This window comes from Chiloscyllium punctatum, chromosome 21 (assembly GCF_047496795.1).
Source record: "Chiloscyllium punctatum isolate Juve2018m chromosome 21, sChiPun1.3, whole genome shotgun sequence".
NCBI classification, from domain to species: Eukaryota; Metazoa; Chordata; class Chondrichthyes; order Orectolobiformes; family Hemiscylliidae; genus Chiloscyllium; species Chiloscyllium punctatum.
The window spans coordinates 87,795,794-87,820,438 of NC_092759.1; the positions used below are offsets into that span (position 1 = coordinate 87,795,794).

A 24,645-nucleotide genomic window follows, 5' to 3' on the forward strand; every position below is an offset into this window, starting at 1 on the left:
TATTATTATGGTTGATATTTAAGATGTCCCGACATATTTGTTCCTCAGTCTGCCGCAGATTATTCGGGGTCAGCAGTCCGATCGTGTCAGAGTGATGACCCATTCTTATTTCTCTGTTCCACTAACATAGCATCACTGGGCGATCCCACAGGAATATCCTCTCTAAGTACTGCTGGGATGATTCATGCAATGAAAACCCCCTACCACACGTCCTCTCTTGCCTCACCTTCCTGTAGCATCTCTACCTTGAAACAATGAATTGCCAGTCCTGCCCCTCCCTCAGCTTTGTTTCTGTAATAACTATAATTTCTCAGTCCCATGTTCCAATCCATGCCTTGAGTTCATCTTCCTTAGCTGTCTGGCCTCTTGCAATGAAATAAATGCAGTTTAATCATCAGTTTTCCCCCATTCCCTGCTATGTTCTTGCCTGCCTTGTCCACTGAAATTGCTGTCTTTATCTCGTGTACCAGCCTCAATCTTCTTACTGGCCTTACGTTTATTTAAGGTCCAACACCCTGCCAGACTGGGTTACATCCTCTCAAGCAGCTCTAGCAATTCACCCCACCAGGATATGGGTCCCTCTCTCGCTCCAAGTTGAGGTGCCTTTCCCAACCTGTCTCCCTGTGCTGACACCTTCAGGGATCTATGGACTTGTCCACCATGATCCCTGTATTCCTCAGTACTCCGCAATGACCTACCGTTTATTATATCTGTACTTCGCTTATCGTACCTCCCACAGAGTATTACCTCATTTCAATCAGAACTAAACTCTGCTTAGATTATCATCCGATCCACATCGGACTGCAGACAGAGACCATCCTCCTCACTGTGAACAACACCCTCACCTTTCATGTCATCTGCAAACCGACTAATGATACCTTCTGCTTTCACACCCGAGTTATTAATGTTCAATGATTCCTGCACAGATCTCTGTGGTACACCCGCTGGTGAAAATATTCTATCCACCAATTTTGCATCCAATTTGCCAACTAGCCTTGGAACCCAGTCCTTTTGGACCAGCCTTCCATGTTGGATCTTGTTTAAGGACTTATTCAAGTCCATGTAAACCACATCATCTGCACTGCCTTCATCAATATACATTAGCACCATTTCAAAAAGAACTGAACTGAATTCCTCAGACAGTATCTCCCTCTGCCAAATCCGTGATAACTAAACCGAGTTGATCCTTACCTTTGCAAGTGTTGATCCATCCTCACAATTGTTTCCAATAATTTCCTTCCTCCTGCTGTCAGACTATCTGCTCTGTAATTACCTGGCCTACCCCTGCTGCCCTTCTTGAACAAAGGAACCACATTAGCAATCCTCCAGTCATTCAGCACTTCGCCTGTGTCCAGCAAAGTATTATATTTAGCCACCAGGACCCAACAATCTCTGGGTAATTAGCAGTAGGGTCAAAGAATGTTAGTCCAGGCAGTGACACCCACATCCCATGAATGAATAAATAAAAATCCATATGTCCCTCCCTACCTCTGCAAACCCCTCCAGCTGCAGCAATCCGTACTGGCTTTGTAACACCATCCAGGCCCTGACCACTCTCTGTAACACTCTCCCCACCTCCAGCACCTTCACCTCTCCATGTTCGTATCGTGTCAATAAACCTTGACAACGATTCCCCTTCCCATTGCCCTCCTCCTGCTAGCAGACCCATTGCAATCCCTTTAAAACTTACTCTAAAACTCTCCCTCACTTCAGTATTTTAAGTACTTTGTGGTGATCTTCTCAGCCTCATAATCTAATATGATGCATTTTGTCCTGAGTGAGGGACTGGTGGGGATTTCTTGCTGAGTTTTTATCTGCTTCAGTAGAATGTCTTTTGTTGAGTATTTTACACTGCTCCTTCAAATGTTTTCCACTGTTCATTTACAGGCACATGTTTCAGTCTGTTTAGCCTGTTTATCTTGGTCAGTTCTCCTCTCCAACTCATGTCATTGGATATTTCTGTTTCTCGTTGCCCTTTCTGTGTTTCACTTTAAAACTTTATAGTTCTTTAAACTGCACTTTATCACAATTTCCCAGAGGATCTCTCCAGGTGATATTACTCATTCACTATGTTTTATCACACAACACTCTCTCTGAGACAGTTACGTCCCTCGCCAGTTGCACAATGTGTTATTCTAAAAAACACTGAAAAAAATTCTCTGAACTCCTCTTCCAATATCACTGTTGTCAGTGTGATTGTCTCAGACTTTGCGAATATTGATGTTTCACTAAATGTTCACCATGCCTGTATTAAAAATTCCAATGAATTCCTATTTAATGCAGTGACGAGCTATGAAATGCTGTTCGGTGGGTGGTCTAAAACTGTTCTGCTGCTTGTGTCCTTGGCAAGTCGGAACCAGAATTTACATTCAGACTGACTCTACTTCATGATCTGATGCCAAATGCTTTCTCTGTAATACCTTTCTAACCCACTATTGTTAGTGTCGTCCATTTTGCCTGACGTTGCACAAGGTGTGAACCATTGAATATTTATGTTCCACCTTTTGTTCGCCCTGTAACCACATCTCTCTGGTGTCTAAATCTCTTTTATCTCTGTGTCACAAATCCATCTACCTTGTTGTAGAGACTTTGTCCATTAGTAAAAAACATAATTTACTCGTTCCCACAATTTCCTGTCACAAATGGATTGGCTGATGTACAGTTTTAGTTAAACTTTGTCCCATCCTGTTCCTTCCTGTTGTCTTCAGTCACATTCCCACGCTGCTCTGATGCTTCACGTTTTCTCTTTGGATTTGGAAAGCTCCTTTCACCTGAAGCCTGTCCCTGCATCCTCTCTGTCAGTTTAAAGCCCTGTCCATAAATCTACCAACGTGATTGGCCAGGACATTGTTCCACTGGAACTGTGCTGGGAACAATCTGAATGGATTTTTTTTTAAAATCAGGTATGGGATGTGGGTGTCTCTGGCTGACCAGCCCTTATTGCCCATCCCTTGCCGCCCTTGAACTAAGCAGCTGGCTCGCCCATTTCACAGGGTCATTGAGAGGCAAACACTTTGCTGTGGGTATGTCGTGCAAACCACATGAGAGTGAACTGTTGTCTTTCTCTGAAGGTCAAGTGTTTGGATTTTTATCAATACTTATTTATGGATTGTTAATTCCAATTTTTAAAACATATATTCATTTAAAATTCCACATGATTAGAAGTTAGAAAGAAGAAGGGGGCCAGTCACTTTGTTGGGACTGTATTGTAGACTGTTGTAGACCCAACAGATACCAGAGGAGCAGCTGTGTAGAGAGATTGCAGATAACTATAGGAATAATAGAGGAGTGCAGGCTGGAGATTTTAATATTCCCTGTATTGACTGGACCACCTCGAGTATAAGAAGACCTGGACGGAGAGCAATTTTTCAAATGTGTCCAAGGAAGGTTCCTAAATCAATAAGCAGAGGGCCCTACTCTACTCAGGCAGGTGCAGCACTGGACCTTCCCTCAGAAAACGAGGTTGGGCAAGTGACTGAACTGTCATTCAGAGAGCACTTTGGGTCCAGTGCCCACAACTGTCTTCGTTTTAACATAGTTATGGAGAAAGATCAGCAGTTCCACAGATTGAAGAGGAAAACTGGAACAGGGCCAGGTTTGGGGCCATTCTGCAGGATCTGGCCAGCGTCAATGCTGTGAAATTAAAATTGCACAATGCCCAGTTATAATCCAACTCGCTTTGGAAGCGCTGGTGATCACTGTAACAGATGGAAGGCTTAAACTAAATTTGTTTGATATTCTATTCCATGATACTGCCATCCTGTTGCTATAAATTCTGTACCTTAGGATTGTGCTCCACAACCACCTGACGAAGAAGCAGTGCTCTGAAAGCTAGTGCTTTCAAATAAACCGGTTGGAGTGGAACCGAGTGTCGGGTGATTTTTAACTTTGTCCACCCCCAGTCCAACACTGGCACCTCCACATTATGATTCTAATCGATTGGGTGAGTCTGTTTGAGGGAAAAGGAACAACTGGCAAATGGGAGGCTTTTCAAAGTGTGATCTCAAGAATCCAGGACCAGTATGCCCCATTGGGGTAAAGGGAAAAGCTGGCAGGGTTAGGGATCCTTGGCTGATGAGAGATAATAAGGCTCTGGTCTTGAAATGAAGACTGCATACATTGGGTTTAAGATTTCCGTATCTACATATTCTTAAAGACACGATCAATCTGTGGAGACCCTACAATCCTCTCATTCCCTGTAACACTCCCAATCTGCAGAAGTCATTCCAATGTCTGTGACTCTTTCAATACAGTTCCTACAAGACCCACTCTCTATGTGATATCTTTTCATTGCCAGCACCCACCCTGTCAATGTAAGCTCCTCCAGTGTCTCCATCCATCTACTCATTTCCACAATCTTCTCCAGCTCTTCCATGTGTAAACATCACCCTCCCCTACAACCCTTCCCACTCTGACCAAACTGGAGGAGGTTACTAATGCTCCCTCATCTGTGAAACTGTCTCCAACCAAAATTGCTGTCTTTATCACTTGGAGAATCTGTCTGATTCCACACCCCCTTTATCTAAATAACCTGCAGAACCTAAGCCTTCCTGTGTCTATAAACATCTTCAGTCACGACTACCCTCCATTCGTCTATTTGTTTTTCCAATCTGTACCACCCACTTTATCTCTGTATTCAGCTCCATTCACCTGAAACATTCCTGTCTGTGTAAAACACCCCATCCTGCCAACATCCTTATCCCTGTAAACTGCTCCATTCCTCCCAACCTCCCCATCTCCGTGAACTCCTGTAGGCCCGACAGCTCTCCCCATTTCTGTAACCTCCTGTGGCTCTATGCTCCTCCCTCCCTGTGAAAGCCCCTCCAGTCCCCACAATTCTCCCAGTCTGGGTCATCTGCTCCAGATCAGACCATTGCTGTCTCTGTTACCTCATACAACCTTAGCAATGCCTCCTATTTGTGCCACTTCATTCAGATCGCATCCTCTCCCGCTTCCCGAACCCTCTTGCTGCCATCATAACCCTTACTATTTAGAACATGGAATAGCACATTCCAGTACAAGCCCTTCCACCCTCAATATTGTGCTGACCTTTTATCCGACTCTGAAGATGAAACAAACCGACATACCTTACATTTTACTATCATTGATGTGCCTATCCAAGAGTTGCTTAGATGTCTGTAATGTGTCTGAATCTACTACCACGGCTGGCAGTCCATTCCACGCACCCACCACACTCTGTGTAAATAACGTAACAGTCCCGTCCTTGCCGACAGGATATCCCAACCCAATCTAGTCCTACCTGCCAGCACCTGGCCCATACCCCTCTGATATCTAAGCTAAACCTTCTGCCAATTACCTTAAACGTATGTCTCCTTGTGAGAGCCATTTCGTCATGGGAAATAGTCTCTGGTTATCCACTCTATCTATGCCTCTCATTCCCTTGTACACCTCTATCAAGTCACCATTCTTCCTCCTTTGCTCTGATCAGAAAAGCCCTAGCTTCCACAACCTACCTTCTATGGGCATGCCCTCCAGTCCAGGCAGCATCCTGCTCAATATCCTCTGCACCGTCTTTAAAGCTTCCACATCCTTCCTATAATGAAGCGAACAGAACTGTTCACAATATTCCAAGTGTGGTCCAACTGGGGTTCTGTAGAGCTGCAGCAAAACCTCGCATCTCTTAAATTCAATCCCCCTGCTACTGAAAGCCAACACACCATCCACCTTCTTAACACCCTGTCAACTTGGGTGGGAACCTGAAGGACACAGGTCCTTCCTCTGTTTGGAATCTCCACACCATTCTCTCTGTCTCTGTCTCTGTCAGGTGCTCCAATCCCTAACACCCTAATTCCTAAACTTCTGCAGCAGATATTAAATTCCTTTATCGCTGTAAGCCCAGACAGTCCTGTCTATCCCTGTAAGCTCCTCCCACCAATACCACCCTCCATGTCAATGTATTTGTCTTTAACCTCTCCATCAGTCCCTAGCTGTGTAATCTTCTCCAGCTCCTACAACTCTTCCTTAGCTGTGAAAAAAATTGTAATCTCCTAATCCTTCTCCAATTCTTTGATCTTTATCTTGTTAAATTTCACGCTCATTCACGACCACAGGAACCTCTTTTTCAGTTTGTGCAACCCTCCCCATCTCCAATCCAGCAACCTGACATTCTCCATTGCCTTCCTGTCAATGTGGCCTCCAGAGCCTAGAAGCCGCCTTATATCTGTAAACGTCTTCAGTCACGACAACCTTCCATATCTCTGTTAGTATACACAATACTCTCCGAGATGAAACAGCCCCCCTGTCTGTGCCTCTCAGTCTGCCTACCTCTTCCTTTCTCCATCCCTAGCCCTATCTCCAGAATCTAATACAGCTCCCTCTATCTCTGTAAATTCCTCCAATCCTCAAACCCCTTTGTCCCATGAACATTCTTGACCAGATGTAACTCTGTTTAACTCTAACATCCTCGAGTCCCTGTAAGCCTCCCTATCTCTGTAACCTCTACCCATCTGTTCAACCCCCTCCCACTACTGAGGAATGACTCCCTGTATTCGCCATAAGGCAGATGGAATGAGAGTGAACAGATATGATGGAACTGTCTTTCTGGAGATTGAGCTGCAGAATGACCATCGCTGGGAGGTTAATACTGAAGGTTTGTTGGGATAGAGTCATAGAGACAGAGAGATGTACAGCATGGAAACCGACCCTTCAGTCCAACCCATCCATGCTGTGCAGATATCCCAACCCAATCTAGTCCCAATAGGCAGACTAGGCAAAAAGTCGACAAGTTGTGAAGGAAGGATGAGGTGAATGCATTAATGAGACAGTCATGTGGATCTGAATCTGAAAAGTGGAGCTGAGAATAAGTAAGCAGCAGCAACCGTTAGCAGGAATTCTATTGTAGGTACCAACCGGTGATGGGAATGACAATATGGTTTCAGTCAGGACACTGAATGTACTTATGGTAAGGGCAGTACAGTAACTGTGTGTGACAGTGGTCTCCATGCCGACTGATACAGCAACGAGTATCAGTTCTGTAACGGATAGAATCCAGGATTCTATGTGAGATGGTTTTATTTAACATCATATATTTGTAGATCAAATGCTGTGTACTAATAAATATCCAATAATCCCATTATAAAGTAGCTTTGTGAGCAGACACCCATAATATTATGCAGGGTAATTTAGTTTGTGCTCAGACCATGAGATATAGGATGGGAATGAGGCCATTTGGTCCATTGAGTATGCTCTGTCCTTGAATCAGATCATGGCTGATCTGATACTGTTCAACTCAGTTGGAGAGATAGACAGAAATGGCAAATTGAGTTTAATCTGGACAAGTGGGAGATGATGTCAAATTCAAGAAGAACGTTAGCATACTGAGGGATATTGATATACAGAAGGATCTTGGTGCAAGTCAGTAACTCCCAGAAAATGGCAACAGAGGTTTTTCAGTTCGGAAGGAAAGCAAATGGAAAACTAGCCTTCATCAGTCACAATGTTGGGTATAGTGGTTTGCATCTGATGCTGTGATTGTATAAAATGTTTGTTTGTCCACATTTGGAGTACTGTGTGCAGGTCTCATCTCCACACAATAGGGAGGATGGGGAGGCTTTGGAGAGGATGCAAAAGGAGTTTATCAGCATGTTACCTGTGTTATGTTTTTAAGGGTGTGTTTGGTGTTAAGAGGCAATTAAACAAAGTTGGATTGCTTCGTGAGAGTATCAGAGGCTGACAGGCGACCAGGTACAGGAAAATAAGGTTAGGACAGGAATAGATAATGTGGATAGTCAGAATCTCTTTTCCAATGTGAAAGTTTGAAATACGAGAGCGCAGAGGTTTACGATGAGAAAGAGAAAGTTTAAACGAGATGTGTGAGGCAAGTTTTTTTTTTACAGAGAGTAGAAGTTGCCAAGCGAGGTCATAGAAACAGTAAAGTGAGTAAAGTTTTGAAGTGGGATTTAGACAGAAACTTGAACAGGCAGAGAACAGAGGGATATGGACCCATGTGCAGGCAGATGGTATGAGTTAGAATAGCATCATGGACAGCATAGATGTGGTGGGCCGAAGGGCCTGTTGCTGTGCTGTACTGTTCTATTGTCTAACTTCCCAGCATCTGCCCGATCAGAGCCCCTCAGAACCTTGCATGTTTCATTCCATTTCTTCCTCATTAACTAAACTACAATGGGTTCAACCTCAACCTACTCCACCTCTTCTCATTAGAAAATCCCTCCATTCCCAGGATCAGCCGAGTGAACCTTTTCTGGACTGCGTCCAGTGCGACAATATCTTTCCTTCAGGCACTCACACTGTTCATAATATTCGAGGTGTGGTCTGACTTGTACCTTGCACAGTTTTAGCTAGACCTGTCTATTTTTAGACTCCATTCCTTCTGGAATAAATGTCAGCATTTGATTTGCCTTCTCTATTACCTGCTGACCCTGTAAGCTACTTTTGTCAGATTGATAAACAAGAACTCCCTCAACCCTTTCTGCTGTCAGTCTGAAACCACATAGTGTTAGCCTGACAGTAAGTCTGGAGCTGGAATGTGTTAGAACAGATATGTCAATATACAATAACTGGCCACTTAGAAAGACATTTGATAAAAGAGAATGTGTTTTTGAGCCTGTTGGATTTAATTTGTTGTTGTGAATATAAATGACAGAATTGTAATGGTGTAGGAGGGTGTGGTGGTATGGGGGATGTGGTGTATTTGAATTATCAGAAGCCTTTATGCAAGTTTCAATAAGGGCTAAAGAGTAACTTGGTAGAGAATAGGGCCCCTTAAAGATCAGTAAGGTCACCTATATGTGGAACCAGAGCAGATGGTTGAGGTATTTGACAAAATAGTCTTGTCAGTATTTACTGTGGAGAAAGGCATGGACGCTCGGGAACTTGGGGAAATAAATAGTGATGTCTTGGAAAGAATCCTCAACAGAGAAGAGAAAGTGTTGGAATCTTAAAATAAATAAAGATAGATCAGTCTTTAGTAGCTCATTAGTTCGATCCTAGAATATTGTGGGAAGCTAGGGAAGAGATTGCAGTATCCCTAACAGAGATATTTATATCTTCAATAGACACAGTAAGATGTTGGAAGACTGGAGGTTGGCTGATGCTGTTCCATCACTGAAGGACTGCAGGGAAAAGCCAGGAAATTACAGCCCAGTGAGACCAGTGATGGGGAAGTTGTTGGAGGAGATTCTGAGAGAAAGGAGCTCCTTACATTTACAAAGGCAAGGGCTGATTAGAGATAGTCATCATGGCTTTGTGAGTGGGAAACCACGTTTCACAAACCGGATTGAAATTTCGAGGAGGTAGCAAAGAGATAGGTGAAGGCAGAGCAGTCAACGGTGTCCACATGGACTTTAGCATCTAGTCAAGAGGAAGAAGGAAGCTTACTTTAAGTTGAGGAAGCAAGGATCAGACAGGGCTCCAGAGAGTTACATTGGGTGGCACGGTGTATCAGTAGTTAGCACTGCTACCTCATAGCACCACGGACTCCATTTCGATTACAGCCTCAGGCGACTGTCTTTGTGGAGTTTGCGCATTCTCCCTGTGTCTGTGTGGGTTTCTTCCAGGTACTCGGGTTTCCCCCAACAGCCCAAAGATGTGCAGATTAGGTGACTCAGCCATGCCAAATTATCTACAGTGTTCACGGATGTGTAGGTTTGGCGCATTAGTCGGGGCAAATGGAGAGTAATAGCGTGGGGGAATGGGGCTGGGTTGAATACTGCTTGGAAGGTTGTTATGGAGGTGTTGGGCCAAATGGCCTGTTTCCACACTGTCGGGATTCTCTGAAGGTACCAGGAAGGAACCGTGGAATGGACTTAGGACAACTAGAAGGGGGCGTGAAAAAGCATTGTTGGGAAAGATTAAGGAAAACCGTAAGGCATTCTCCACTTATGGGAGGAACAAGAGCATGGCCAGTGTGAGGATAAGGCCAATCTGGGATAGTGGAAGGAACTTGTGCCTGGAGTCACAGGAGGTAAGGAAGGTCCTTAATGAATACTATGCCTCAGTATTCACTGCTGAGAAGGGTCCTGTCGTTTGTGAGGACAGCGTAAAACAGGCTGATGTTCGTGAACAGGTGGATGTTAACAAAGAGGATGTGCTGAGAAATTTGTAGAAGATAAGGACAGATAAGTCGCTGAACCAGATTGGATGCGTCCAAAGTTACTACAGGAACCGAGGGAATGGATTGCGGTGCATCTGGTGATGACCTTTGCACCCTCACTGTCCACTGGAGCAGGTCTAGATGATTGGGGGCAGGAAAATATTTTTCCCTTGTTCAGGAAAGGGAATAGGGAGAATCCTGGGAATTGCACACCTGCCAGTCTTATTTCTATGGTGTGCAGATTATTGGAGTGGACTCTGGGAGACAGGATTTTTTATTCCTTGGCAAACCATAGTTTGATTAGAGATAGTCAGCATGGTTTTGTAAGGGGCAGGTCATGCCTTACAAATCTCATTGAATCTTTTGAGAATGTGACAAAACACCTTTATGGCTCATTCAAAAAGTACGGAGGCATGGGATACAGGGAAACCTGTCTGTCTGGATACAGAATTCCTGGCCCACAGAAGACAGAGGGTGATGATAGATGGAAACCATTCATCCTGCAGCTCAGTGACCAGTGGTTTTCTGCAGGGAGTGGTTACAGGACCTCTGCTCTTTGTGATTTTATGAATAAGTTGGATGTTTGAGTGGAAGAATTGGTTAGTAAGTTTGCTAATGACACGAATGTTGGTGGAGTGGTTGATAGTGTGGAGAATTGTCGGAGGTTGCAGCAGGACATTGACAAGTTCCTGAGAAGTAGCAGATGGAGTTCAATCTGGAAAAGTGTGAAGTCATTCATTTTAGAAGATTGAATTTGAATGCAGAATTCAGGGTTAAAGGTAGGATCATTGGCAGTGTTGAGGAACAGAGGGATCTTGGGTTCCAAGTCCATAGATCCCTCAAAGTTGCCACTCAAGCTGATCTGCTTGTTAAGAAGGAATATATTGTGTTGGGTTTCATTAGTTTGTGGATTGAGTTTTAAAGCTGTGAGGTTATGCTGCAGCTATAGAGCCCTGGTTAGATCCCACTTGGAATATTGTGTTCAGTTCTGGTCCCTTCATTGCAGGAAGGATGTGGAAGTTTTAGAGAGGGTAAAGAGGAGATTTACCAGGATGCTGCCTGTACTGGAGAGCATGTCTTATGAAGAAAGGTTGAGGTTGAGGTTCTCATTGGAGTGAAGAAGGGTGAGGGGTGACTTGGCAGAGGTGAACAAGATGATGAGAGTCATAGAGTGAATACAGAGATTTTTTACCCTGACATAAATAGCTATTACAAGGGGTTATAATTTACCGGTGATTAGCGGATGGTTAAGGGGAGATTTCAGAGATAGGTCTGTTACATATAAAGTCGTGGCTGAGTGGAATGCACTGTCAGCGGTGGCAGTAAAATTTTAGATACATTATGAGCATTTAATATACTTCTGGATAGGCACATGGATGATAATAAAATGAAGGGTATAGAAGTTAGAGTCGTAGAGATGTACAGCATGGAAACAGACACTTCAGTCCAACCCGTTCATGCCGACCAGATATCCCACCTGCCAGCACCCGGTCCATATCCCTCCAAACCCCTCATATTCATATACCCATCCAAACACCTCTTAAATGTTGCAATTGTACCAGCTTCCGCCACTTCCTCTGGCAGCTCATTCCATACACATGCCACCCACTGCGTGAAAAAGTTGACCTTTAGGTCTCTTTTATATCTTTCCCCTCTCATCCTAAACCTATGGACTTCCCAACCACAGGGAAAATACTTTGTCTATTTACCCTATCCATGCCCCTCATAATTTTGTAAACCTCTATAAGGTCACCCCTCACCCTCTGACGCTCCAAGGAAAGAAGCCCCAGCCAGTCCAGCCTCTCCCTATAGCTCAAATCCTCCAACCCTGGCAACATCCTTGTAAATCTTTTCTGAACCCTTTCAAGTTTCCCAACATCCTTCCGATAGTAAGGAGACCAGAATTGCACGCAATATTACAACAGTGGCCTAACCAATGTGCTGTACAGCCACAACATGACCTCCCAACTCCTGTACTCAGTACTCTGACCAAGAAACGAACGCATACAAACGCCTTATTCACTATCCTATCTACCTGCGACTCTACTTTCAAGGTGCTATGAACCTGCACTCCAAGGTCTCTTTGTTCAGCAGCACTCCCTCGTACTTTACCATTAAGTGTTTATGTCCTGCTAAGATTTGCTTTCACAAAATGCAGCACCTCGCATTTCTCTGAATTAAACTCTATCTGCCACTTTTTTTCTTAATCTTACGGTCGGATAAAAGATTGGCATATTGTCATGGCCGAAGGGTCTTGTTCTGTACTGTTCTGTGTTCTACATGTCGTATGGTAAGCTGGGTAATAAGCTCAGGTCAGTGTAAAAGGTTATGGCATTCAGGAGGAGCTAGTCAACTGGACAGAAAATTGGGCTTGATGGTAGGAGACAGCGGGTGGTGGGAGACATGTTGTTTTTCTGACTGGAGACATGTGACCAGCGGTGGAGTGGGTCCCATGTTGTTTGTCATTTTGGTAAATGATTTGGATGGAAATATTGGTTTCCTGGTAAGTAAGGTTTTTGGGTGACACTGAAATTGTTGGTGATGTGGACAGTGATGAAGGTTATCTGTGATACAACAGGATGAACAGTACTGCTGGGATAGTCGGCTGAAGAATAGCAGATGGAGTTTAATTAGATAAATGTGAAATGTTCCATTTTGGTGAAACAAATCAGGGTGGGACTTATACAGTTAATGTTCGGGCCCTGGGTAGTGTTGTCAGTCAGTGACCCAGTGATGCAGGTACACAGTTCTTTGAAAGTGGTGTCCCAGGTAGACAGGCTGGTGAAGAAGGCATTTGGGATGGTTACCTTCATTGGGGAGAGCATTAACAGTAGGAGTTCGGATGTTATATTGTACCTATAAAAGACATTGGTCAGGTCACCATAAAAGCGTTGTTGATCAGAGGGAAGAACTCATCTGGTTCACTGACCTCCTTTTGTGCAGAACACCTGACATTCTAACCTGGCCTGGCCAACATATGACTCCAGAGCCACTGCAATGTGGCTAACTCTGAGCTGTCCTCTGGGCAATTAGCAATGACACCCACATCCCATGAATGATTAAATTAAAAAAACATATGTCCCACCCTACCTCTGCAAACCCCTCCAGCTGCAGCAATTCAGATTGGCTTTGTCACATCGTTCAGGCCCTGATCACTCTCTGTAACACTCTCACCATCTCCAGCACCTTCACCCCTCCCTGTTCCTTTTGCGACATTAAACCCTTACACTGATTCCTCTTCGCACTGCCCAACTCAAGCTAGCAGACCCTTTGCAATGCCTTTAACACTTACTCCTAAAGCATTCTCTCACTTCAGGATTTTAAGTACGTTTTGGTGATCTTCGAAGCCTCATAATCGAATATGATCCATTTTGTCCTGAGTGAGGGGCCGGTGGGAATTTCTTGCTGAGGTTTTGTCTGTTTCAATGGAATCTTCTTTTGTTGAGTGATTTACATTGTTCCTTCAAATGTTTTCCTCTGTTCATTTACAGGCACATATTTCAGTCTGTTTTGCCTCTTTACGTTGGTCAGTTCTCATCTCAAACCCATGTAATTGGCTGTTTTTGTTTCTAGTTGTAGTGTGTCCTTTCTGTGATTCACTTTAAAACTTTATCGTTCTTTAAACTGCACTTTATCACAATTTCTCTGAGGATCTCTCCAGGTGACATTACTCATTCACTAAGTTTCATCACACAACGATCGCTCTGAGATAGTTATGTCCCTAGACTGCTGCACAATTTGTTATTAAAAAAAAACACCAAAAGAAAATTCTCTGAACTCCTCTTCCAATATCACTGTTATCAGTGTGGCTACCCCACATTATGTGAATATTGACGTTTCCCAAAATTATCACAATGTGTTTGTTAAAAAGGTTCCTGTTTAATGCAGTGATGAGCAATGAAATGCTGTTCGGTGGCTAAAACTGTTCTGTTGCTTGTGTCCTTGGCAAGTAGTAGCCAGAATTTACATTCAGACTGATTCTACTTCATGATCTGAGGTCAAATGCTTTCTCTGTAATGCCTTTGTTATCCATTATTGTTAGCGTTACCCATTTTGCCTGGGTTTCCGCAAGGTTGTGATCCATTGAAAATTTCTGTCCACCTTTTGTTCGGCCTGTATGCATATCTCTCTGGTGTCTAAATCTTTTATCTCTGTGTCAGAAATCAATCTACCTTTATTGAAGAGACATTATCCATTCCAAAAAAAAATAATTTACTCTTTCCCACAATTTCCTGTCACAAGCCGATTCCCTGATGTACAGTTTTCGTTAAACTCTGTCCCATCCTGTTCCTTTCTGCTTGTCTTCAGTCACATTCCCATGCTGCTCCCATACTTCACCTTTTCTCTTTGCATTTGGAAAGCTCCTTTCACCTGAACACTGTCCCTGTATCCTCTTTGTCAGTTTAAAGCCCTGTCCATAAACCAACGGACATGATTGGCCAGGACACTGGTCCTAGCACGGTTCCAGTGGCACCATCCCAATGGATTATTTTGTAAATCAGATAGGGGATGTGGGTGTCTCTGGCTAACCAGCATTTCTTGCCCAGCCCAAGCTGCAATCGAAATGAGTGACTTGCTCGGCCATTTTAGAGGGTAATTGAGAGGCAGGCACTTTGCTGTGGGTATGTCGTGCAGACCACGTGAAGAAGAGCAGATGTCCTGATCTAAAGGACAAGTATTTGGGTTTTTTGTACATCAGCAATGGTTTCATATTTATTTATAGATTGTTAATTACTATTTATAAAATTATTGATTTGAAGTTCCACTATTTCTGATAGTGGGATTCAAACCCTGTACCCTGAACATTAGCTAAGGTTTTGGATACAGGCTCTATCAATAATACCACTCGGCCATCCCTTCACCTGCTCACTGGTTGATCATCCCTGAGCACTGATACCAGGGCATCATGAAGCTAAACCCATTCTTCCAACATGACTCTGTGATCCTGAGATCTTCCAGCACTCTGGTGATATCACTCAGTCTCACTCCATGTGGTATCCCTCACTGTGTGGGTCTAATTGCTGCCTCTGTCAACACCTCCCAGTCTTGCAGTTACTCCAGATCGTGAGCCAACAGAATTCTCCACTCCAGAGAGATACAACAGCACAGCACAGAATAGAGTGGGAGTTCCCAGATATCTGTGGGGCTCATTTCCTTTCTCCATGTGTAACCCTCACTGCAGCAGTCTAATTTTCTTTCTGTCTATTTCTCTGTCTTCTGTAGGTACTCAGGATGTTCCTGACTCAATAGACCTCCCAATTGCTGGGTGTCTCGCCAAAGACCTCATTGAAGATGATTGGTCAGCCAGAGAGACAAAGGGCAGGGAGATCTGGAGCCTTCAATAAATCCTGCAGTGAGGTAAGATCACTCACAGTGCACAGAGCAGGGAGCAATGAGAGGGCTCCAAACATCGCTAACAAGAGATGACATGGATACAATGCTGGATGGGGAGCACATACAGTACAGACACACCCCAGGCTCAATCACTGCACCTACTTTAATTTACATTGCACTGAGACAGCATGGGGAATTCATAGTTATCAATCCAGGCCTGTGCTGTCTTAGTGAGCATCAGGACAACAGAGGGGAAAGCAGGCCTCCGACGAGAGGTTGGGAATGCAGCCTGAGATCTTTCTGTTCTGTGTTCTCCCTCCAACACTGTACTAAGACTCACTACTCTATAATACTGTACCTATGGCATGGCTTGTGCACCAATGTCTTCAGTCATTTTTAACTCCTACAATAGTCCCTGTCCCTGTAACCTCCTCCCTTCCTGATAGTCCCTCCACATATTTGAAATGTACTGCATTCCAGACTACCATCCCTATCGCTGTAAATTGTTTCAGTGTCTACAACATGCTTTATTTTGGTACACTAATCCTCTTTAACTGGATACAGAGTGATACAGCACGGACACAGAGCCTGTGGTCCAACTCGTCAATGCTGCCCATGTTTCCTATACTGAATGAGTCTCATTAGCCCTTAGCTCTTCAAACCTTCTCCTCTCCATATTCCTGCCCAATGTGTTTTCCGTGTTGTAACTGTTCTTGTTTCTCCCATGTGCCCCTGGCAGTCCATTCTGTCTGTGCACTATCCTCTGTGGATAATGTTACCCCCCTGCTCCCTCTTTAAATCTTTGCTGTCTCACTTCCCCTTTGTACCCTCGTGTTTTGGACTCCCTTACCCTTGGCTATTCACCATTCTTAGGCCCAATCCTTGTGGCACTCCACTGGCCACAAGCCTCCAGTCTGATAAGTAACCCTTCACCACAACCCTCTGTCTTCTACCTTTAAGCCAGTTCTGTATCCAAATAGCTTGTTCTCCCTATATTGCGTGAAATCGAACTTTGCTAGTCAGTCTCCCATGGGGAACCTTGTCGAACGCCTTACTGAAGTCCATATAGATTACATCTACCGCTCAGCCCTCGTCAATCCTTTTTTGTTACTTCTTCAAAAAACTCAATCAAGTTTGTGAGACATGATCTCCCACACAAAAATCTCTATCTCTCATCCTTGCCTTTCCAAATACATGCACATCCTGTCCCTCAGGATTCCCTCCAACAACTTGCCCACCACCGATGTCAGGCTCACTGGTCTATAATTCCCTGGCTTGTCATTACCACCCTTCTCAAACAGTGGCACCACGTTAGCCAACCTTCATTCTTCCGGCGCCTCACCTGTGACAATCCATGATACAAATATCTCAGCAAGATGTCCAGTAATCACTCCTCTAGATTGCCACAGAATTCTAGGGTCCACCTGATCAAGTCTTGGGAATTAATCTACGTTTATGGATTTCAAGACATCCAGCACTTGCTCCTCTGTAACATGAACATTTTGCAAGGTGTCACCATCTATTTCCCTACATTCTATATCTTCCATGTCCTTTTCCACAGTAAAAACTGATACAAAACATTTGTTTAGTATCTCTGTATTTTAAACGTTGTAGTTGTACTCACATCCACCCCTTCCTCAGGAAGTTCATTCCACAATCAAAACACCCTCTGTGTAACAATTTGCCCCCATGTCTTTTTTTTGTTGGCAAATCTCTGTCTTCTAACCATAAAAATGTGGTCCCTCCTCTTGAGTCTCCCCCATTCTTGGGAAAAGGCAACTACCATTAAATAGATTTATATCTCATTTTTTAAAATAAACTTTTATAACATCACGTTTCAATCTCCAGGCTCCAGTGAAAAATGACTCAACCTATCCAGCCATTTTTTCCAGAACTCCAGTCTTCCATATCCAGCAATGTCCTGGTAAATCTCTTCTGAACCCCCTGCAACTTCATAATATCCTCCCGATAACTGGGCGACCAGAACTGGACAGAGTATTGCAGAAGAGGCTTCACCAATGTGCGTGCAAGCTCAACATGACGTCCCAAATCCTCCACTCAATGGACTGAGTAATAGTCAGGCATGCCAAGCACTGTCTTACCAATCCTGTGATGCAAGCTTCAAGAATTATATATCTGAACCCAGAGGTCCCTCTGCTCTAAAACACTAATCAAGTCCCGAACATTAATTGTATAAGCTCTACCCTTATTTGTTTTATCAAGTGCACTACCTCACATTTATTCAGATTGAATACCATCTACAGTTTTTCAGCTCATTCACCCATATCATCAAGATCCCTTTGTAATCTTAGCAAACCTCCTTCACTCTCCACTATGTCACCCTCCAGCCTTCCAGCTCATCACACATGGCTGTCAATGGTACAAATACCTTTGCTCGGGGCTCCACAATTTCTTTCCTTGCATCCCACAATGTCCTGTGGTACATTTAATCAGGTCATGGGTCTTTCCATACCTTTGTGTTTTAAAACCTCCAGCACCACCTCTTCTATAACATGCACTCTTTTCAAGTCATAGAGATGGACAGCATGGAAACAGACCCTTTGGTCCAACTCATCCATGCTGACCAAAAGATGTAAATAAATCCATCCTATTTACCAGCATTTGGCCCATGTACCTCTAAACCCCTATTATTCACATATCCATCCATCTCTTAAATGTTGTCATAGTATCATTATTTGTTACTTTCTCTCAGCTCATTCCATACACACACTATCACGAGCATAAAAAAGCTGTCCCTTCAGTCCCTTCTAAACCTTTCCACTCTCCCCTTAAACCTATGCCCTCCAGTTTTGGACTCCCCAACCCCTAGGAAAAGACCTTGAATGTTTACCCAATCCATACCCCTCATGTTTATATAAACCTCTGTCAGGTCACCCCTCAGTCGCCGTTGATGCAGAGAAAATAACCCCAGCTTATTCAGCAACAACCCTGGCAACATCTTGTGAATCTTTTCTGAACACTTTCAAGTTTCACAGCATCCTTTCTATAGCAGGGAGACTGGAATTGCAGAGAACTCCAAATGTGGTCTAACATATTACTCTTGTTCCCTGAGTTCCCAAAGTCTTTGTCCACAGTAAGTTCTGGAGTAAAAAATGTGTTTAAGGTCTAAGCCATATCCTGCGGTTCCACACACCAATGGTCTCATTGATCTTTAAGGGACACTATTTTGTTTCGAGTTACTCGTTTACTCTTAATATATTTATACAATCACTTTTGATTCTCCTTAACATTCTCTGCTGAGGTTATTTCATGTACCCTTTCTGCATTCCTGATTTCTATCCACAGTGTATTCCTAAAGCCCCTGTAATCCTCAGGGATTCCCTTGATCCAGCTGGCTTTACCTGACACATGCCCTCTTTTCCTTGACCAGACCCTCAGTATCTGGATCAGTGGTGCTGGAAGAGCACAGCAGTTCAGACAGCATCCAATGAGCAGCGAAATCGACGTTTTGGGTAAAAGCCCTTCATGCTTTATTCCTGATGAAGGGCTTTTACCCAAAACGTCGATTTTGCTGTTCGTTGGATGCTGCCTGAACTGCTGTGCTCTTCCAGCACCACTGATCCAGAATCTGATTTCCAGCATCTGCAGTCATTGTTTTTACCTCGTTGATTCAGACCCTCAGTAGACAGCCAATGTTTCCAAATGCTGTCAGCATTGACCTGCACATAAACAGGAACATGCTGGTGGCGATCGCTCAATTTATGTCACTTTTAAAATATTCTCACTTGCCAGACTTCCCTTTCCCTGCAAATAGACTCCCCAGTCACATTTTGAAAGTTCCTGGCTGATACTATCAAGATTAGTCTGGCCCCATTTTATAACTTGAACCTGTGGACCAGGCCTGTCCTTTTCCATCGCTGTTTTCAAATTAATAGAATTGTGGTCACTTTGGCAAAATGCTTTCCCACTCATACCTCAGTCCCTTTTCCTACCTTGTTTCCCAAGGGGAGGTCAGGTTTTGCCCCTTTCTCTTTTCAGGCCATTTACATATTGATTGGGAGTTTTCTGGAACACAATTACCAAATTCCTCTCTTGGAAATACTGAACACTGGCAGTCCCAGTCTAGGTTTGGAAAGTTTAAAAATCCCAACCATAACAGCCCTATTATTATGATTGATATTTGAGATCTCCTGATATGTTTGTTCCTCAGTCTGCCACTGATTATTCGGGGTCAGTAGGACAATCGTGTCAGAGTGATGACCCATTCTTATTTCTCAGTTCCACTAACATAGCTTCACTGGGCGATCCCACAGGAACATCCTCTCTAAGTACTGATGTTATGATTCATGCAATGAAAACCCCCTACCACGCGTCCTCTCTTGCCTCCCCTTCGATGCTTCCTGTAGCATCTCTACCTTGAAACAATGAGCTGCCAGTCCTGTCCCTCCCTCAGCTGTGTTTCTGTAATAACTATAATATCCCAGTCCCATGTTCCAATCCATACCCTGAGTTCATCTTCCTTAGCTGTCTGGACCCTTGCATTGAATTAAATGCAGTTTAATCTTCATTTCCCGCCAATTCCTGCTATATTCTTGCCTGCCTTGTCTGCTTAAATTACTGTCTTTAATTTGTGCACCAACCTCAATCTACTTTCTGACCTTAAGAATGTTTAAGGTGCAACATCCTGCCAGATTAGATTATATCCTCTCAAGCAACTCTAACAATTCGCCCCATCAGAATATGGCTCCCCCACCTTCTCCCAGTTCAGGTCCACTTGTGCTGACACCTTCAGACATCCAGAGACTTGTCCACCAAGGTCCCGGTGTTACTCGGTACTCCAGGAGGACCTACTCTTCATGATGTATATCCTTCGCTTATGAGACTTCCCACAGTGATCAGAAGTAAACTCAATCTGCCGTTACTCTGCTCAGTTTATCATCTGATCGATATCTGGCTGCAGCCTGAGACCATCCCCCTCACCTTTCATGTCATCTGCAAACCAACTAATGACTCCTTCTGCTTTGACATCGGAGTTATTATTCCACAGAATAACCAGCAATGGTCCCTGCACAGATCCCTGTGGTACACCCACTGATAACAGAACTTCAAACACGAAGAGGTCTATCCATTAATTTTGTTTCCAAATTACCAAATTTCCTTGGATCCCAGTGGCACTTCCCTTTTGGACCAGCCTTCCATGAGGGACCTTGTCAAAGGTCTTATTCAACCGCATCATCTGCACTGCCCTCATCAATGTTTTTAGACACCATTTCAAAAAAAACTGAACTGAATTCCTCAGACAGTATCTCCCTTTCCCAAATCCGTGATGACACTGCCACGGTGATCCATGCCTTTGGAAGTGTTGATTCATCCTCACAATTGTTTCCAATAATTTCCCACTCCCTGCTGTCAGACCGTCTGCTCTGTAATTACCTGGCCTAGCCCTGCTGCCCTTTTTGAAGAAAGCAACCACATTAGCGATCCCTCAGTCATTCGGCACTGCATATGTGGCCAGCAAAGTATTAAATATATCCACCAGGGCCCCAGCAACCTCCTCCCTTACCTCCCATAGCAGCCTGGGATACATTTCATTGGGCACTGGGGATTTCTCTACCTTTATGCCAGTGAATACATTTAATACCTCCTCCGTATTGAACTTATTATGTTCTAGAACCTCACCATCCCAACTGAAATCCACGGCTACAATGTCTTTCTCCTGTGTGAATACAGATGGGAAGTATTCATTGAAGACCTCACCTTCTTCCTCTGGCTCCATGCACTGATTGTCCCTTTGGTTTCTAACAGGTGCAACTCTTTACCTGGGAATCCTCTTCCTCTAACTATACTCATAAAATACCTTGTGATCTCTCCTTAACAGTATCTGCCAAGGACATTTCATGCCCATTCTTTGCCTATCATTTTAAGGATCCCCTTGCACTCTCTATACTTTTGTCAATCTTTGCCTGTTTCCATCGCACTGTACTTCCTTTATCAAGCTCATGATATTGCTTGACTAGTATTCACTGGAGTTACTGCCTTTGACAATCACTCTTCAGCGAACACACTGGCCCTGGATTCTCCCTGTATCATTTTAACATGCTTCCTCTTTCCGAATATGAACCCAACTTCAATTACTTCCCCCCCAGTCTATGTTTGCCAGATCCTGTCTCGTGATAGTGATAGTACCCAGTGACAGTGATATTCTAACGATTAGGGGGCTTCCCCAAATTTGGCCACTTCACATCTGCACTATCCTTATCTCTTCTAAAATGACTTTGAAACCTAGTATTATGACCACTATCGCCAAAAACACTTCAAAAATCCATATGTCTGTAATCTTGTCCAGTACCTGCAGCTCACTCGGTCTGTAACATCCAGCCCTTACTGACCTGCCCATCTGTGTACCTTCCTCCAGCCTCTCCAGCACATGATGTCACTGTAGCCTTCACCAGTCCCAACAGCACTCCTCCATCCTGTCCTGCAGAACCACATTACCTCTAACCTTCAGTCATCCATTTCACCTCCCTGTCTGTATGGAGTTCTTCAGTTCCTGCAGCATTTCCTGCCAATCTTCCATTTGTGTATCATTCTGAAGCCACTTGAACTGTCCCGAGATCTGTAACATTATTCTCTCTCTTTCTCCCTTCAATCTTCTCTGTCTCTGTGACTAACTCCCATCTCTACAATGTTCCTTACCTCTGACCACCTCGAGTCAGTACTAGCCTTCCTAGCTCTCGAACATATTTTAGCCACTAAAACAATCCATGTTCCTGAAATATCCTCTCAATTGTTGTTACAACTTTTCATTCGCACAACTGCCTCTGTCTATAACTTCAGCTAGTCCATAGAATCCTTGCTAACTCGGTAACCTCACCCAGTGTGTAAAACTCTGAGTAAGACTAACTTCATCCAGTCTCCCCAACCGTCCTGACCTCTGTAACTGTCTAGAGAATCCACAGCCTTCCCTATTGCGATAACCTCCTCCAGCAGCTTTCCTGGACACCATCTATGCAACCTTCTCCTGTTCCTGACTATATTCTCCTCCTGTTACAATAAACCCTTGTGAACTTTGTGACTTGGTCTAATGTCTGCAGTGCTCTGTATATTCAGATACAGGGGTGGCTTAGTGGTTAGCCCTGCAGCCTCACAGCGTCAGGGACCTGGTTTCAGGTCCAGCCTTGGGCGACTGCCTGTGTGGACTTTGCATGTTCTCCCCCTGACTGTATGGGTTTCTTCCGGGTGCTCTGGTTTCCTCCCACAGATCAAAATTTGCATGATCAGTGGATTGGCCATCATCAATTGACTGTAGTATTCAGCAATGTCTGGTTTAGGTGAGTTCACCAGGAGAAATGCAGGGTTTAATAGATATGTAGAGGGATGGGTCTTGATGGGATGCTCCTCAGAGGGTAGGAATGGACTGGTTGGGCTGAGTGGCCTGGATACACACTGTGGAGATTCTATTCAGGTTATTGTCCAGCCTTGTCAACCATCTCAGTCTCTTGAACTTTACCTCATCCCAATATTCTCCTTAACACTGTAATCTCCTCCAGTCTCTAAAACACTTCTTGCATATGTAAGCTTCTCCAGTCCTAACAAAAATCAATATGAGTGTCACCTTTTCCTTCTTTTAGAATCCTCCCGATAATTATTGCCGTAAACGTTTATATCTTAGAAACGTCACCTGGACTGTCTCAACTTCCCTTTGACAGTTACGTGCTGAGACCTGCTCTATATTAGTGAAGTAACTAAGTCTTGTCGACACTCACTGTTATAAACTCCCTCCAGCTTTATAACACTGATGATCTGGAGAAGCTCTTTTCAACCTGACAGCCATCTTTATGTCTGCAATCTCCTCCACTCCCCATAATACATTCTCTATGAGCTCCTCTGTAGTCCATTTAAACACTTCCTAACACTGTTTGTATCAGTGTAAACTTCTGCAAAAACACAACCTTCCCTATCTGTGTAAATCCCTACACCAGTCCCTATCCCTCTCAGCTCCGTCTAACAATACAACCCTCCATGTCTGTGTATTCACCTTCAGTCCCTACTCACCTCCCTTTCTGTGTAACCTTCTCCATGCATTTTTGATTCAGTCTCTTCAACTGTCCCTGTCAGTGTAATCTCTTCCAGACACAAAAACTCTCCCTCTCTTTAACTTACTCAGGCCACACAGCCCTCACTATCTCTAAGCTGCTCCTGTCAGAGAACCCTCCCTCTGTGAACTGCTCCAACTCTTGAACTCTCCATAAGCTCCTGCAGCTCTTCCAGCCCTGCCGATCTACGAAACCTCTTCCAGTCCCTAAACAACAGTCTATAGAGACCGACCAGTATCCCTATCTGTGTAATCCTCTCAGGTCCCTGCAACCCTCCTGATCTGTAGAAATCATTGCAATGTCTGTACCTCTCCCTATCCAGTTCCCAGCAGACCCACTATCTATTTAATACCAGTCCAATCGCTATCGCCCCCTGTCAATGTTATCTCCTCCAGTCTCTCCATCATCTACCCATCTCCATAACCTTCTCCAGCTCTTACACCCCTATCTGTGTAAACATCACCCTCCCCTACAACCCTCCCTACGACAGGAACTTCCTTCTGTTTGTGCGATGCTCCCTTATCTGTGAAACTGTCTCCAACCAAAACTGCTTCCCCAATATCTGAAAGAAATCCAGATTCCACAGTGTCCATGTCTAAATAGCCCCCAGAACCTAAGCCTTTCTGTCTATAAATATAGTCACGACTACCCTGCATATGTCTGTTTGTTCTTCCAGTCGATACAAACACCTTTATCTCTGTAATCTGCTCAGCTCCCTAAAACAGTCCCTGCCTGTGATCCAGCCCTGGCCTACAAACATCCTTATCCCTGTAAACGTCTCCATCCCTCCCAACATTCCCAACTCTATGAACCCATCAGCCCTACATTTCTCCAAATTTCTGTAACCTCCTATGGCTCTAGGGCCCTCCTTCCCTGTGAAACCACCTCCAGTCCCCACAACCCTCCCAATCTGGGTCGTCTGCTCCAGATCTGTCCATTGCTGTCTCTGTAAGCACCTCCACTCCTGACAACTCTTTCCATTTGTGTACCGTCATTTAGACCCCATACTCTCTAGCTTCCTGAATCCTCTTCCTGCCACTGAAATCAAAACCATACTTAAACCCTCCCCAACTCAGTAACCTCTTGCAGTCGTAACAAAACTCCTAAATTGTGCAACCTCTCATTTCCCTACAATCGTCACTCCCTCCCTCTTCAAATGCCTTCAACACCATGATACCTCAC

General features: G+C 44.1%; 1 long non-coding RNA gene across 2 annotated transcripts in view; it reads left to right on the plus strand.

Moving 5' to 3' along the window:
- LOC140492683 (uncharacterized) overlaps nucleotides 1-24,645 on the plus strand; it is a 108,454-nt gene that overhangs the window by 79,263 nt on the left and 4,546 nt on the right. For both annotated transcript variants that reach the window (XR_011963627.1, XR_011963626.1), the window contains exon 4: nucleotides 15,296-15,430. This is a non-coding gene — a long non-coding RNA (uncharacterized lncRNA). The remainder of the gene's footprint in view (nucleotides 1-15,295; nucleotides 15,431-24,645) is intronic.